The sequence below is a fragment of the Mytilus edulis genome, chromosome 13, assembly GCF_963676685.1.
Source record: "Mytilus edulis chromosome 13, xbMytEdul2.2, whole genome shotgun sequence".
NCBI lineage: Eukaryota > Metazoa > Mollusca > Bivalvia > Mytilida > Mytilidae > Mytilus > Mytilus edulis.
Genome location: NC_092356.1, coordinates 61,119,150 through 61,132,751, shown reverse-complemented (window position 1 = coordinate 61,132,751; position 13,602 = coordinate 61,119,150). Strand labels below are relative to the sequence as shown.

The 13,602-nt window shown below is 30.6% G+C and overlaps 1 long non-coding RNA gene across 1 annotated transcript; it reads left to right on the top strand.

Moving 5' to 3' along the window:
- The first annotated feature begins 7,576 nt into the window (after positions 1–7,576).
- Positions 7,577–12,113, top strand: LOC139501683 (uncharacterized). The gene is made up of 2 exons (XR_011658629.1): positions 7,577–7,745; positions 11,794–12,113. It is a non-coding gene; the product is annotated as an uncharacterized lncRNA (long non-coding RNA).
- The last annotated feature ends 1,489 nt before the right edge of the window (positions 12,114–13,602 follow it).

Genomic DNA, 13,602 nt, shown 5'->3' with positions numbered 1-13,602 from the left:
TGTGGCTGTCCCAAGTCAGGAGCCTGTAATTCAGTGGTTTTCGTTTATTGATGTGTTATATACTTGTTTTTTTTTTCATTTTTTGTTCTTCCATTAGGTCGTAAGTTTTCTCGTTTGAATTGTTTTACATGATCATTTCGAGGCCTTTTATAGCTGACTTTGCGGTATGGACCTTGTTCATTGCTGAAGGCCGCACGATAGCCTATAATGTTAATTTCTGTGTCATTTTGGTCTCTTGTTGAGAGTTGTATCCTTGGCAATCCTACCATATCTTCTTTTTCATATCTCTGTATGAACAATATAATATTTCCTCAATAGAAGCATTGATTGTGAAGCAATATAAACCTAAAACATTTGTATGGTGTATTTGAGATAAAGGCTAAAACCGCACGATAAACTGCTTAATATATGTTTTTCTCGATATTGGCCACTAATGAAGACTTCATCTTCAAATACATGACAAATTTGATCATTTAAATTTTCCAATTGTCCGCTTTCATTTTCTCAGCAGAAACATACTCTCTGTTCAATTTAATGCTGTTTACATATCTAAATTGACACAGTTCTCTCGAGTCTGTCCGTATTATACGGACTTTATAAGCAGGACACAAAAACAAATTCATATGCTAGTTATTTCACAGCTGGTCAACGTTTCGTCCTCGAGTGCATCACTATTCTATTAGTCATCCGAAATTACTATTAATATACATATATATCGAATATAGTGACTGTTGTGATAAACCTGAAATTTACGAAACACTAAGATTTTCAACACCAGCTGGCATCTATAACGTTAGTTGTATTTGTCATAACTTTTCGGATTGTTCGTTTTTGGGGCTTTTTAACTACAAGTTTAATTAAGGCTTTAGCTGTTTTTCAAAGGAGTCTAGATAGAATTATGTAGACTTAACACAGGTCTGTTGTACCTTACTATATACAAACTTAAACCGGGGTGTTATTTTGCGATATTTTCTGGTAATCGAATTGCGTTTACTTTCATATGACTGAACGTTAAAGAAATACATTTGGTTCTCATTCCCTTTGAAATACAACAAGCATTGTACGTTAGTGTATACAAAAGAACAATACACTGTAAAAATATTGTTTTTAATTCGTTCAATATAAATAAAAAGATATGCATATTTTAGGACAGTAATCATGGTAATGGCGAGATATATATTTGTCATGCAAATAACCACGTGAGACCAGTAATGTTGACGGCTGTGCAAATCTAACCGTATTTGCCAAATTTACCAGATTTGTGGTTATATGAGTTTCATCGTTTAAAACTATACTTGTTTGTTCAATGTTTTCAGATTTGAATTTATTTCATGCCCTTATAATCTAATAGTCATCCACAAGAATGAATGTTGATAAACAGATTATATCTTGTAAAAATGTAATTAACATGTTGAAATTGAATTTCATGTCAACTATTTCTTCGTTTAAAATGCTAATTGTCTTAACAATATCCAAAACATTTCTCATTAGGCTAGACTCATTCATTTGTTGTGATGGTGATTTTTTAACTACCCACATAACGAATGGTCATAAATATCAAAACCACGTGATCAATATTGGGTAGAAATAACTGCCCCAATTACACTAGTGATGTTTTATAAGCATATACTGATAATCATGATAATTTTCCTCAATTGTTCTATAATTTAATGTAAGTAGATTGAAAGAATCAATTTGACCAATTACTAATTGCATAGAGAGATTGTGATTTTTTAAATTTGTATATGTTTATATTAAATTTGTTTGCACTAGTCGTAAATTTGCGGTAAAACAATTGTTTTCATAAATTGTAAAATTGTATAAAAATGCAATCTTGAAGATTTGAATCATCGACAGTAGTATTCATCATAGTTTTCTGATATTTTATAGTCTTATAAAAGACAAGAAAAGGTACACCGTAAAAAGGATAAAAAAAATCAAGCATAATATAGATATATGGAGCTGTGGTATGAGTTCCAACGAGACAACTCTCTATCCAAGTCACAATTTATAAAAGTAAACCATTATAAGTGAAAGTACAGCCTTCAACGCTAAAACCTTGGCTCACACCAAACAGCAAGCCATACATTTAAAGCAAGCTATGTCTGCTGTTGTTTCAACTTTTGTCTTCTTACTATTATTTCTAATTTTCATTAATATATAAAATAAATATATCAGGTATTACGACATATCTATATGAAGTTCGCCGATGGTCTGATCGTCCTAAGATCTAAAGACAGTAGAATCATGTCATATTTGTATTGTAAATATCTTAAATACATAACTGTCACACTACCATTACCAAAGTTTCTGAAACAGTCCAAGTAATATCCTACATTAAAATGTGTTACTTGTGTTTTATTTACATGGTTCACCGTAAACATAACCAAAATATCATGATAATTTTGGTAAGATATAACAAATTGTTTTGATTTATTTTCTATTTTCAAAACTTAGAACTGGTAAAAAGTTATGAACAATTTGTCGTGTTTAGTCAAATTATTCGTTTGCTTCTCTGATCTATATTTTCTCCCATTTATCTGTTTATTTATTGTAACCCTGTCGTGTAATGTTGTCATTTTAATTTTATAATTAACACTGCCATTAAAGCGGGAGGATTGGCATGCCACAAAACCAGGTTCAACCCCCAATTTATCCATAAAATGACCTGTACCAAGTCAGGAAAATGGCCATTGTTATATTATAGCTCGTTTCTGTGTGTGTTAAATTTCGTTGTTGTGTCTCTGTTGTGTCGTAGTTCTCTTATATTTGATACGTTTCCCTTAGTTTTAGTTTGTAACCCGGATTTGTTTTTTCTTTATCGATTTATGAATTTTGAACAGCGGTATACTACTGTTGCCTTTATTTAGTTTCGTGTAATAAAAAAATCAGTTCATGATAATTTAGGTGAAAACAAAATGAAGTTTACTTCCGATCATACGAGGATCGTAACAGAGTCCAATGCAAACTTTGGTTTAAGATGTTGCAATATCAGCTTTAGTATTATAACTCTTGTTTAGGTGTTCGAAAATGGAGTGTAATTAAATTCATAAAATAATTTGACGCTTAAAACTTGAGTTTTATCTTATTCAGATACAGTAACTTGTTTTAAATTTAGGTAAATATGAATAAACAATACATCTAATACCAAGAAATTTGTATTATCAAAATTAAATATTGGTTGTAGACTTCTAACACATTTCGCAAGTCATCGTTACGTCTTTGGGGCAGTTAATAATATTATCACTAAACCTTTACCGTTTATGATGATTAAAGATGTTTAGGTAATCGGCTGTACATCTGGTTTTCAGTGCCAGTAGAATTGTTTTCAATTCTAATCGAGCGATTTGTCTTCAAATAAAAACTGATGGTTCCAATTGTAACCTTTTCTTGATTAAATCGTATCACGAAAGCAAACTAAATATTGTAAAACAAATTCTCAAAATGAGGTATTTGAATTTAAAATTTTGGCAGACATATGATTCCTTAACTTGTTATATGCATTATATTAAACACCTTTAATGAATCTTGCGATTTTGTTCGATTTCATTTGTTTTCTCTGATGTATATCTTAAGTAATGTACAATTTTCTATTAGTATATTTTTGAATCCATGGTTTTGCTGATGATACTATAGATGCATTGGCTTTAAAAGATGTAGTTGATTTTGATAATTTATTTTTTAATTAATTATAAATGATATGTCGGTGATAGTTATAAACACGATCAAAAATCATATTAGGATGTGGTTGTTCTCATTTCCCAAGAACATAAAGATATTACATGAGACAACCACTAGTAATTAAACAGATACATGTATACCCGTTGTTTATCTATTATTTACCAAGATATTCCATTTGTAAATCATTAATCTATCAGTTTTAGTCCGGGGCAGTGCAATAAAAAATAACATATAAAAAATACGTACAACAAAAGATTGACAAGTTATACGTATCATAATAATGGTGTAAAACAATTACTTCAACACACAATTTTATAGCGAATTTTCGCAAAACCTGAACGCAAATTCGTAAAATTTAATCTGCTGACACGAAATAAAGCTTTCTGAACCCTCGTTTATATACTGTTGTACTTTAAAGCAATTGCATGAAACAACGTAATAAAAGTTATAAAAAGTCTCAGTCTGGGATTATTTGTACAAACAACACAATTATTTTCTTTAGTTTACATTAAGTTGAGTACCTTAAAGTTACAATAGGGAATACGACTAAAGAAGGTTTACTTAGTAAACTTACAGTGCATGTACATTTTTGTCTTTTTCTTATCACGACTGAATGAAAATTGTTATGTTCTAGACATATCAAACTATTGATAAAAACAAACTTGATGTTAAATAGTCAAATGTAACAAATGTAAATTAGAGAAAACGGAAGCCATACATGTAACAACAAAGAAAATTATAGCGAGAGCAAAACGCGTGCCTTTTCCTAAATTGAAATATGAATTCAAGTGAGAGATGCGGCAAACTATAAAACCAGGTTTAATCCACCATTTTCTATTGCAAGAAATGTCTGTACCAAGTCAGGAATATGACAGTTGGTTTTGATACGTTTGATGTGTGTGAGCATTTGAGTTTGCCATTTGAAAAGAGATTTTTCGTTTTGAAATTTTCCTTGGAGTTCGTTATCTTTGTAATTTTACTTGATTTTTCTTAACACAAAATGCATTTAACTTTTATATATCTAGTTGATGCTAGGCATTAAAACTTTCCAAACTTTACAGGTAAGTCTGTACACAGAGAAGTTTTTGAGGTGAAAAAACGGCCATATTTGTCCATTTATTATGATGAACCTTCACAACGCCAAGGTTAAAAAGGAAAACAGACAAACAGACAAATAATAGTACACAAGGTGCAACATAAAAAAACTAAAGACTAAGTAACACGAACCCCACCAAGAGGAATTTTAAGTGCTCTGGAAGGGTAGTCATATCCTGCTTCAAATGTGGCACCGTCGTGTTTCTCATGTTATTACAAATCCGGTAGATTGTCTGATACGACAGGTCATATTCGTGAAAGGAAACAGGATTGTAGTTACGGCATAAGGAACATATCCGATATCATCTTTGAAACGGATTTTACACAATATTCAACAAACTCGTGATGGCGTCCGATAATTTCAACTTCACCATTTGGAACTTTGGTAACAATAGTTTTAACACATTAATATGATATGTTTTTTAAACATTATATGCCCTTTACAGTATAAGAAACAATACAGATTGTATGCTTGCATCAACTTCCCCCAAAAAAGGTTGAACTCTGAAAGTGTTTATTTTATTGTCCGTATCAGTTTTTTCAGATCATCATAACTTCCTGTAACGATTAGACTAAATACTCATAATCCAATATCGATAGGTACATACACTACCTTTTGAGTTATGTTCACTTGATAAGAGGCAGCTGAGAAAAAAGTTGTCCATTTTTTCAAATTTCATATATATTATTTTGCAGATTATCATGAGAAATTAAACATCAAGGTTCAGATGGGGGGTAAAAATGTCAATTGATGCTGGTTTTAGTAACAGTGAAGTCAAAAACATTTAAGTCATTTGAAAAGGAGGAATAATATAAAGGTTAAGCATACCTAATGGATAGTCAAACTCAAACGTAGAAAAACTGACAATGCCATGGCAAAAAAAGTAAAAGAGACAAAAAGACTAACAACAATACACGAAAAACTTATATGATAAAGTATTTAAACTTTTTTGTAATCCAACCTTGACATCATAACACAATGCAATATTGAAGTGTTGGAATAAAGAATTGAATGCTGTGTAAATTTGATTTAACATTTGGAACTTCATTAGTTGAACATTATTAAAAACTACATGCATTCAGGTGTCACGTATGTAAATTCAATTATTGTTTAGAGGAAAACATATCCTTGGTGATACAGTGCTAATTTAAATTTGATGAACAACTGAAAAATCAGGATTTTTGTAATTACTCTCAATCCTAAAATTGATGATAAAGTGCAGATATCTCATTTATTAGAATGACAGCTGTGTTTTTTATAATTAAATTTTAAGTTAGTGTATTCAGTAAAAATATTCAAAGCCAAGATGAATCTGAATAGGAACTATATGAAAAAATTCATAGATAGTTAAGGAATCATTAATTAAATACCATAATGCATATCAAAACGTAATAGTGTACAGAATAATATTATCAAATCGTATATTTTAACTAATTTGATTCGTTCAGGGATAGTCACATGTTAAACTATATTTTCGAAAGTAGATAGAAAACGGCGGATAGCAAAAAGCATATTGCACATCAAAAAGCATATTGCACGGTTAATTTTAGAATATCTAAAAACCGATATACTTTGTGACGTCATGAAATGAATTTCGTGATAATGTTAAAAGTTTTATAAAAAAATATCTTATTCAAATTACACAAGATGTAAAAAAAAAAAAAAAAAAAAAACAAACAACAAAAATAGTAAATGAAATACAACTAATATGTTGTTATTGTCTAGGAGACAATATGATATCTATAAAATTCCAACAAAATCAAAAGACGATTTTGATACACATATGGTCGGAAATTAATAATATAACAATTATAGCCTATTTATGATGTCAATACAGGATATATCGACCCAAAGAAAAATATCGACCTCGGACTTCGTCCTCAGTAAATATTTCCTTGTATCGACCTCATACAAAGGCTATAGTTCTATAATATATATACAATATTTAAAGAACAATTGAAGAAAGATAATGAAAAAGGTCCCATTTGATTTTTTATTTTTTTTCTGTTATTTTTGTTTTACGTCCAAATATCGCTTATAATTTTTTTTTCTTCAAATAAATATTTCACTTAAAATACATAGATCACAGAGTATTTGGGATTATAACTTGAAAACATTTAGTATTTTTCGGTCGACTCTAATTTAGTAAATTGAAGACGCATTTCGTCAAATTGAAAATAATTTGATTGTATATCTTGTTTTCTTTTTAGTCTGCCACAGTTTTTAGATAAAAAAAAATCAGAACTAAAATATTGATCTGTAATTGACAGACTTATCTCCATTAATTCGTCGTTAAACTTTGATTGTATACAATTATTTAAAATAATATTATTATGTTTCGGACTAACAGATTTCAAAACATTTTAAAGCTAAATTAAAAATTTGAAAACAAGTTTTACTCTTAAACCTTAGTGTACTGTAAGCATACACGAAATCCCGAAAATATGCTTGCCACGTTTCAAATGACATTACAAAGATTATTAAAGATAAAAAATAGTCCTCGGGGGAAATCAAAAGATATTTCTGCCAACTAGTTTACTAAACTTTGCTAATTGTTTCCGTAAGGGAGTCTGAAGTAGAGGCTAGATTCAACGCACCGTTCCCTCAAACTTATTAGAAATGCTTCAATTATTAAACAATAGGCTTATAAAGATTTATTATAAATTGTGGGATTTATGGTTCTTAATTAATTACTTGGAGAAACGTGAAGATTGTCTGGATGACAGTCACACGCAAGAAATATTGCGCAGGAATTTGTCACTATAAAAAGACAATAAAGGCAAGACACGGCCTCAGTTTATGACTTTTACAGGCACGGTTTATGTACAAGAAAGTTTTGATAATACACCATAAAATGCTTCATTTCCATTTTAGCGTTGGAATGTTATTTTTAATTGTTTGCGGATTAGAGGCGTTACCTACTGATAATGACGTTCATGGTAGTGGCCTGTTTAATCAACTTAGTAAGGTATGTCTACTTAAGTTCAGTATCTCTATTTATCCAGATCATGCAGTATAATGATTACTGGCTTTAGGTAATTGATGCACTTATGTTATTGGTGCCTGTGTTTATAGTCAAGTGTTATCAATGGGTGACCATTCAATGTATATGTTTTCTACAAAGAATTGCTATGACAGTACTTACTAAAATTGAAGTTAAAGGCTTTCGTTAAAACTGGTATAGAAATATGACCAGTTTTCAACTAGGATACAACTAAGGTGTATCAAAACTAATTAAAAAACCCTTTTAATTAGAGAATACTTTACTAAATTTGAATAGCTATTAGAAGTCTTCTGCGTTATTTAGTTTACTGTCCGCCTTGGTAGACTGTTCATGTAGTTATCTTATAAAGTATACAAAGAAGAAAATAAGCAATCTAGAAACGCATTTATTCTCGTCATCTACAAATCACAGATTAATTATGTGTAGAAGGGTTTCTTCCGTCTTCTTACATTCTTGAAATAATTGTGCAATCCAATTGAGTAACACGGAGTGTGCCAGAACTCGTATGCATGTGGGGGGAACACGTGATCAATTCGGTTTTGGGGATTTTCTGTACTCCTTTCTTTTAAGTTATAAACCACTGCTTGTGAACTGTAAAAATATGTTCTTTTTTAGGGGGTGGGGGTGGTGGTGGTGGGAGGGCACTGATTATTAAATGTATCAATTTTCAACTGTATCAAAGAGGAGTAAGTAGAAAAATTTAATAAGAAAGTGTGCTGCCTAATTTTCTCACTTTTTTTACCAGCTGCGGCCATTGAATTATCTATTTAAATCATTCCTTTTCAATTGATATGATTAATATTGTTGGTGTGGGTTTTTTAAACAATAGAATAAGAAATAACTTTTATCTATTTATACCAATAAAACCTTTTTTACAACAACACGAAATATCTTTAGTGCATTTGGTTACTACAAGCCACTAAAAAAACTTATTAGATATAGTTGTTTTATATCATATGTTCTTTAAAAAAAAGTATTATTTCATATCAATGTTAATAATATTAATTTTATAAATATCAAAAGGTGGTGGAAATCTCGGCTTACAATGAAGTGTATCTTATTTCGAATTAAACATAAATATATATATGGTCAGGAAAGGATTTGCGCAAGCAAACTTATATTTTGTATATAACCCCGCCACATTCTGTATGTGTCTGGGCCATGTCAGGTGCTTCTAATTCAGTTGTTTTCGTTTTTTCATGTATATCATATTTGTTTATCGTTCATTTTTTTGAACACCAATCAGGCTGTATCTTTTTTTTTTTTTTTTTTCGTTTCGTTTGAAATGTATTAAATTTGTCATTTCGCTGTCTTTTATAGCTCGTTATAGAACTTTTCATTACTCGTTGATGAAGGCCTACATTTTGTTGATTTTGTTGGTGGATAGTTTGTTTCATTGGTGATCATATCACATCTCATAATTTTTATATTAACAAAGCTCCTTTGTGTTTTCAATAAATAATAAAGTTATTAACTTAAAAGGCGAACGCCTGTAGCAGTAATATGTTTACGCCAAAATAAGTCAGCTTCTATAAATTAAGTATCTGCAATCACCCTGTAATGACCAAACCACACTCTTTCTAGTATTACAGTGTCAATACAAAGAGTATACAGGGACACATGGGCCATAACATTTGCGACAACTTACAGGAAGACATTTCTGTAAGTAGAATTCAACACTCACTATTTTATAATGTGTTTTCCCAACATTAGCATAAAATTGATATACGACATTCATAAATATTAAATAGACTCAGCTTTGTGAATATACTACAATGAAGTAGATATCCTCATGTTGGACGGAGCTCCACTAACGCACTCCAAATTTATCATTACCAATAAATACATTTTCAAAACCTTTTGTAGTAAATATAAATAAATTAAAATACTATTGAAAAAATTAATACGCCAAGAATATTACAAAAGTATTTAAGTTGTCCATGGCCATTTAATCAATTACATGTTCTTACATCGCTTGAAATAGTTCATTTTATTTTTAAATCAATAACACATGTACCTTATTTTGCAATTATACCAAATTGGTTTCCCTATCTCAAAGACGTGACATTGATATACATGTAAATAGCTCTACATTTTTTCACTTTGAAAATAATAAGTTACTATAAGAAACAGTGCACAGATGTATAAATAATAATTTTACAACAAATTTAAGAATGAAATAAAACTCAAGCCTGTGCCAGGGAACGTTAACTTGCAGTGAAGTGAGAGTCCGGATTGAAAGCCTCACTGTTATGTATAAAAGCGCGGTTCTTTGGTTTTTATGTTGCATGTAAGTGCTTGTTTGTCATGTATGGATATCCCATATCCTTCGTGATTCTATATTACAAATTGTGTGCCTGAATTCAAGGAGTCAAGATTAATATACAAATTGGACAGGCATATTGGCAATACTATTTACACTTTACTAGAACTCTATCTGTTTCCTATTTTCTTTGCTTGTTTGCCATCTTTCTGACAATCAAAAGACGTACACAACGCAAGGTTATTCGATATCTGTCAAATGTAGAATTGCTATTCAGAGTCCGAATGGCCGTTTGGAGTCGAACTGATTATGATTTTGTTCGATTTTTATTTTGAAAAAAGAGTAAAAAATGTTTTGAAAAAAGGGAATTCAAACTTAAATGAATGTTATAGTTAAAAATAAGACGATTTTTTACTGATTGCAAATGTAGATCGTTAATTTTAGTCTTACAAATTCATTTTTTAACACTTAAAATATCATGTATTTATATAATTATATATATATATATAAGGCGTTTCCTTGTATGAGATTGCAGTGACAATTCGCATCAAGACTTTTCTTATTTTTATTGAAAGATTAAAAAAGATCTCTCGCAATTATAATGACAATAGCGCAGATAGGTCTATATTAAATAAGTTCGCGCGACTGTTGTTGTATTTAAATTTTGTTTATCAGGTTTTCGGAACCCACGTTTGTCTTTAAAGCAATTACCGACCGTGCAAGGGTTGTATATCCAGTCAAGGTCGTTAAAACCTTCCATTGTCGCCTTAATGCAAACTGTTATGTTTTAAAACAACACATATCTTATCTATTTGAAAAAGTAATTGACATTTTTTTCTTGTACTTATGAATGATTGATAGCACTATGAAACAATAAATTTCCATCCTATTATTAATTGTATGATATTAATTGAATTTGAATAATATTTTACGATTTATATACTTTGAAATAGACATCTTCAGTATTGAAATTTCCGCTATATGACGTATAATTGATTTCACTTATATTATAGTGCTTTCATTCCACTAGATAATTTCTTCCGAAGTTTTTTAAGTTTGATATTTAAGATGAAATATCTTTGGTTAATAAAATGTATACTTCTTAATTTCGACTATCTGTAAATTATAAGAATTGAATTTGGTGTTTTTAATTGGTTTTACACTTAAGTTGAAGTCGTTTTTACGAAATATAGACAGACGCCATTATAAAATAAAATATCTGTGTCACAGATGACAACGAATGTCCACTTGTCGGCCGCAATCCTCGTTTCCTCAATGTTGACGCCACCGGATAATGCAAAAATATCACCAAATGCTAATATAACTCGGCATGACGGGTGCTAGTGTACCATTTGAGTAGGTGTAATCCTTCATGAGCACCAGAGTTTCCCAGGTTTGGTTAAGTTCATGTTGACCATTCTAAAAAAAGTTTATGCGCAATGGCATAATGATTGTGATCATCTTTCATCAGTAAAGTTTTCAGAATTGTCTTACATAAAGGACATTGAATTTTTAAAGAAGAGTTTATTATTACTCCCTATTCTTGTATATTATTTCTCTGAAGTGTTTTATTGTTTAGTAGTGTTTATTCTTCTTGCAACTGTTTTGTCATTATTTCGTTATTATTTGTGGTTTTATATTTTGATGTCGCTTATATAGTTTATACAAGTTTTAATGTTGAAGTTTCTGAATTATTACTAACATGCTATAGACTGAGCAATGTATGATTTTTCTTAATTGTTTTTTCAGCGGTCACCACAATTTACGTCTCGGGAAGTGGCCAATAGATTACTGAGCCGATTAATGGATGTGGCCTATGACACTTTCAAAGACCTTGGTGTTGGACAAGAAGAACTCAGAGAGGTCCATCGGAAGCGATCACAAATAACTGCATGTTATTTCCAAGCTGTTTCGTGCTACTGAATGGAGGCAATAAAACGAATAATGCTCCTCATCCTCAACTATCACCGCTCAGAATAAAACGCATGGACAATTGTAAAATCAGGGAATACAAATGTTAAAATCTACAAGCTGTATGGTGCTTAAATTCAATAAAATATCAGATCGAACATTGTTGATGTATTGTGGACACATGAATTAATTTTTTTTGTCTGTAAACACCTTTTTTCATAATCAAGTTAACTTAAACATAAACATTGCTCAAATCACAAATAAATATTGATAGATGTGTGGTCGAACGTGTATGGCAAATATTGGTACTTATCTTACAACAAAATATCAGTTTAATTACACAAGTCTAACAACACCTGTTGTAGCAGTTCATAATTAACACATATTATATATCAATGAGCGTTCAACATTCCCTTTGGTCATAAGCCTATATACTTATATAACCTCAACCCTAGGCATATCAAGACGAGATACATCTTATAGCCCAAAACAGTGAAAAAGTATATTTTAACAAACGCATTTGACTAGCATGTCGAACAACGGATGTTCTTAAATCCTACTAACAGCATTTGGCGATTACCAAAAAAAAACCAGATAACCAGATGTAACAAAAAAGGATCTTAATTATTTACTTAATACCAAACAGAAAACAACAAACTTGCTTAAAAAATGATATACCGTAAACAAAGGTGAACAATTAGTACACCATATACCGATTTCGACAATTAATGTCACTTCAGTGATGTTAGGAATCGAAACGGTATTTTAACTTGACATCCAGGAAAATTCTAATCGGAGGGCAAATTATAAAAATCAAAAGCTCAAACACATCAAACAAACGGATAACAACTGTCATAATCCTGACTTGGAACAGACATTTTCTTATGTCAAAAATATTCGATTAAACCTTGCTTTATAGCTAGCTTAACCTCTGAATAGTATGGAATCGTATACATATCCATTGTACAACCATCAACATTTTAAGAATTGAATGCTTCTTTTTGTAACTTCATTGGGATGTAAAAGCGCTGACCGAAGTACATTTTGTATGAAGCGCGGAAGCGCTTCATTCTTAAAATGTGCGCACGGTCAACGCTTTTACAATCCTATGAATTTACAAAAAGAAGCATTCAATTCTTAAAATGTTGATGGTTGTACAGTGCAGTTAGCCAATCAGAATAACGTATTATAATGAAACATACATCTAATGTAATAATTGCAAATAATCTTAATCCCTATCGAATCTATATTCATATGTAACTTTGTAAATTAATTATCTACTAGTATGCTACTCTTACTTATATGACAGCATGATAACATGTACACGAGTAAAATGAATCTAATTACCACTGTGATAGATGAGGGGGGCAAGGGGTTTAACTGTTATGCTGTTATGGGGCAATTTAATTCTTTGTTATCTGTTATTTTGAAAATATATTTGCTGTTAGCTGTTATTGTCTGATTCTTTGTTAGCTGTTATTGGGCTTTTGGTTTTTTGTTATCTGTTATTGTGATAATGTATTTGCTGTTAACTGTTATTGAAAATTGGAATGTTAGCATTTTTTTTGACAGTCAATATTCGGTATAAATTGAAGATCATTGGCCATTGGGGTCTACCACTACTAATATGTTTGTCCCGTATTCAGA